Source organism: Taudactylus pleione, unplaced genomic scaffold, assembly GCF_031769625.1.
Source record: "Taudactylus pleione unplaced genomic scaffold, aTauple2 ptg000146l, whole genome shotgun sequence".
Lineage (NCBI taxonomy): Eukaryota > Metazoa > Chordata > Amphibia > Anura > Myobatrachidae > Taudactylus > Taudactylus pleione.
Window position 1 is genome coordinate 4,416,751 of NW_028284548.1, and position 5,194 is coordinate 4,421,944.

Here is a 5,194-nt window from a genome sequence, read left to right on the forward strand (position 1 = left end):
CCTTCTGAGTAACCGTATGGCCTTGGGAAAGTAGACTCTGTAGTCATATTGACTGCGTACAGGATCGCAGTCGCAGGTAGATACGCCTGCATTTGAGTCATCACATCTCCATTGCCAGCTGCAAACGGTCCCTGCGTGTCAGACACTTAGCGAATAAAGCCTTACTACTAGTGACAATGAAAATTAAACTTGACACATGCGCAGATCAGAGTCGTAAATAGACTTTTTGGTGGATGTGTACAGCTGCACTAATTTTACAATCACCATTAGGATATTTAAACCCCATTTTGAAGGGACTGCTTCACTGAGCTACTGACGAAGTTGTGGGGGGTTTTCCACAACGAAACGCGTTTAGCACCCCAGGATTTATCTACTAGCACCTCAGAATATCAGGATCGAATTGGAGACGCATATGGGAAGTTCCGGACCAGCACTACACATCCTTACCACCTTTGTCATTGACACTGCTGTCCTTGCTGTCCAACTGGATAAGCCATAAACAGGATCATTTCTGCAGGTTGGTAATATATCTAACACTGCTGGATAATTGTCCGGATTGCCCCCTTTCTTGACTCCGTTTCCTTCCATGTAGGTTGCTATCTATTTTGTGACTTTCTGATATACCATTTGATTCTTACATATCTGACGGATCACATGGACATTAGATCTTCATGAATTGAGCTAATTCATCCATCCTATGCTGGAATATCATTGTTCTATGTGCTGCTGCTTCTTTTATTATATTGTGACTATTATTATTATTTTTATGCATATTTTTATTATTAAATGTTTATATTATGAACTAAGCCGTATTGGATTCTAATTAAGGGAGTTATTTATACTATTTCATTTATGTTACAATATGCCATATAAGTATTTGTAATATCTAAGTGTCTTCTTATCAGATTTGGAGCTATTTAGTATATTTAAATTGGGAGAATTACTATTACTAGCGCTGTTCGATCTTTTTTCTGTGCACTCATGGGGGAAGAGATAGGGAAGGCCAGGAGATGCTGGGGATAAAATAAGAGGAAGCTACAAGTAAGAATGATAATAAACGAATATTGACAGGCAGAAACAGCTCCCCCTGACGTACGCTGCCCTGTGTCATGACACTGGTCGCACTACCCTAGTTACGGCCCTGGCGCAGATTATAATCACAAACCGCATAACCATCTGCATTGGGTCCATCTCTGAATCAGGCCTTATATTATGTAAGATACTCATATCACACACTGCCTGGCAACCAATAATTGAATGACTCTGATTATTCAAATGGACTCTGGAATAAGATATGTGATCAGTATCAAACCTTAAATATAAAGTGGACAAGTTGCCCATACATAGCAACCAAATAGCTTCTAGCTATAATTTATCTAATCTAGTTTTTGTGATCATTCATAGTATCTAATACTAAAATATAGGATTGTGCAAACTGTATGTTGTATCCATGTACATTCTGTATAAAAATGTTATTTTAAAACTGGATGTCCGTTGCTATTATATATGAACTCTTGTACATAAGTCAGTGTTGACATCAAAGGGCAGGACAGCAGGTTTTGCTTTACCCAGCATGACCCCAGAAAGGGAGATCTGTGTTCCAGAACTCCTTATCTTCTCCTTTGAGAGCACAAAGGAATTTTGTCATTGCATTACAAAGGTGACAAAACCTTTTGAAATTAGAGGAAAATAAAATTAACCAGGTTATATGACATTGCAGACCACTGAATTCCAAATATGTCTTGCAGATGGATAATACCATACTTGCCTACCTTTTGCTTCTCCCTGGGAGATACCTGGGGAGGAGAAGAAGGTGGGTTGTGACGGGGGCGCGGCCTGGCGGTTTGCATCATTAAGCCTCACCCCCTCTGAGGCAAATTACCATGATTGGCTTAATTTAAATAGGGGGCAGGGCTAAATGACGCAATTAATGGAGAATCGCATAATTAAGCCCCGCCCCCTACATGGGGGACCCGCGATCGCCGTGGAAATTATCCCCATTCTGCCCACTTCACTAGGAAGTGGGCAGAATGCGGGAGAAGTGCCTACCCTTCTGGGGGTGCGGGGGGTTACCTGAAAAATCAGGAGCCTCCCCTGGATAATACAAGTCACATATTATGACAAGAGGTATATTATAAATTCTATGGGTTCTGCTAAATTGACAGATTTAATTTGTTTTGAGGAATAAACAAAAAGAGAGCTGAGTGTCCATAACAAACCATGTCAGCCAGCATTCAATGTCCATTTCCAGGAAGAAGCCTTTAAGCTAACTTTCCTGTGATCTCCCCAACAGATTTTGGTCTCATTGTAAGTTTCCTAGAACACAGGTTCTCAAACTCGGTCCTCAGGACCCCAAACAGTGCATGTTTTCCAGGTCTCCTCACAGAATCTCAAGTGAAATAATTAGCTCCACCTGTGAATCTTTTAATATATGTCAGTGAGTAATGAATACACCTGTGCACCTGCTAGGTGACCTGGAAAATGTGTGCTGTGTTATTCATTTATATTACTGAAACTGTTTGCATGTATAAGTCTGTATGTCATTTTATGAATAAGCCTTGGATTTTTTTTTTAATAAAACACATTTAATCTAGCATTTTATCTGTGATTGTTATTGAACCTGTGAGACCCATGCTACATATCTGTTTGTAACTGCAGGTGAAATATTAATAATTTGTTTGGAAAACGCAAAGAGCCTCTTTCGTGGTGGTAGTAAGATTGTGTATTTTGGTAAGTGACCGAGGGTCGATGTCGTCACAACCAGCTGGTCCAGGTTGCTGTATCTGAGAGTCAGCTGGAATCGTGACACTATTATTATCAAGTTAGACAGGATGTAGTCAAGTGACCGGCGGCCGCAAAGCTGACGGTCACAATCCTGACAGCGGGCTAGGGAGTTATGATAGATGTTGAAATACCGACGCCTATCATAATCCCGACGTCGGAATGCTGAGGACGACATTCCGAACGAAGGTAATTCCGGGGTGCCCTTAGCGTTAGGATTAGGGAGTCTGGCGACGTTAGGTTTAGGGGGGGGATTAGTGTTAGGCACCCCTAGGGGGAAGGGTTAGGGTTAGGCACCCCTAGGGGGGGAGAGTTAAGGTTAGGCACCCCCTAGGGAGAGGTTAGGTTTAGGGAGCAGTAAGTGGGGGGGTTAGGGTTAGGCACCCCCGGGGGTAGGTTAGGGCTAGGCACTAGGGGGGGAGGTTAGACTTAGGGTGTCAGGGTAGGTTAGGGGGTGTCAGGGTAGGTTAGGGTAAATTTTTAAAAACCCATTCTGCAGTGACCATCCCACAAACTGCCGCAACATTCCTGCTGTGGACTATCAGAGTATCATAGAGCTAGAGTGAGAAGCAGATGGAATCTACTGCATCTGGTACTGACGTAACCCCTTAAGTACATCTTATACCGGTGCGGTCCAAGCTCACTGTTGGTGTCCACACTCTACATTGGTGAATCCACCAGGCTACCTGGCTTTGTGAAATTCTCCCACTGCCCTTTATCTCTTTTCATGACATGGAGTATATGAAGTGACACAAGCCTCATGAATCCTACCCCTTGTTCTGCCTCTCCGTGACAAACCTATTTATCCAAGACATTCCTCTGAGACTGTTTCTGTACTCACTTTGCTCCACTACTTCTGTGTCATGCCTCCTAAATAAGCAAAGGTGAATGCCTACCACTCCCGGTTCTCTTTCCTCTCTGCTGTACTCTCTTCATGGCACCCCTGGAAGAACTGAATGTAATCTCCCCTACACACCATCTTCTGAAAAATCACAATTACACCCCCACTTGGACTGACCCAAAGTCTGATGCTTACCTTACACCGAATTCTCAGCGCTCTTCGCTCTGACCTTCCATCAAATATCTTCCTGCAGACATTTTAGAAATTGTGGACTGTACTGAGGCCCTGATTCAGAGCCAGACGCTCTGACAAAACGCTCGCTCTGAATCAGGGCCGTCCTTCTCTTTTTTTAGAACGGCCTCCTGGCCGCTCGCATAGCTGTGGGTGACCACCCACAGCTATAGCGAGCGGCCAAAAGATGGTCGCGATGGTCAAGACCATCGTGACCATCGGGCTTGTGACGAGACCCTTGTGGTATTATTACTATTAGAGCCGAAGGCGCTCCCACTGACATCACTTGTGATGTCAGTGGGGCCGGCCCCAGACGGTAGGCGTTCCCATAGGAACGCCTCTTTCTGGGCAGCCACGCCCCCAGCACGCCCACCAAAGGGGGCGTGCTGTAACTCACCATCAACAGCACGCCCCCTTTGGTACGAGACCCATAGCGACGGCTTGGCCGTCGCTATCTGGGTCTCGCGCATGATGGAGGCGGTCCGTCATGCGCATGTACACTGGGCCAACATCAACCCGCTTGCGAGCGCTCAGCGCTCGCGAGCGGGTCTGAATCAGGCCCTGAGTACCTAGAGGCAGAGATCAGAGAGTGGGGTAAATTTACTAAAGGTTTATTTGAATCAATTTTTATCTACTTTAAATTTATCTAAATTGATATTGTGTTTCTAAATCACACATTTACTAACACCATTTTTTTTGTGTTTGTAAATGTGTGATTTACCCCCAGAAACACAACATTGATGTAGATCGATCAAAATCGACCTTTAATAAATTAGCCCTTAGAAACTTCTCATGATGCTTTGATCTCGGTTCCATCCATCATACAATCTGAAGTTACATCTCTCCATAACAAAATGACAGACCTGGAGGACCAGCCCAGAGCCAACAATTTAAAAAAGTGAATACCAGACTCCTTGGCTTACATACTGTAGAATCTTTGGATTATGCTTTGACTTCCCTGCAACTCCTTGTGAGTGTGACAAAGATTTACTTATAGATCGTATCAACAGGCTGTCCAGGGCCAGAACTGACGCTACCACCTATCCAAGAGACTCATGACTTCGGGTTAATTTCTTCTCCATCAAGGAACATATCCTAAATGCAGCCAGAGAATTATATTCAGTCACCTTGGGAGGCATTCAGCTGTTCCCTGACTTCTTTGCGATTTCTCTCTCCAAACAAAGACTCCTTTACCCTATCACCACTGCTCTCCATGCTAATGGAATCTCTTACAACTGAAGATTTCTATTCAACTCCTTATCCATAATGAGGGCTCTGTGTATGTCATCTCATCTATGGAAGCGGGCGATAAAACTGCTATCAGAATGGGACATTATAATC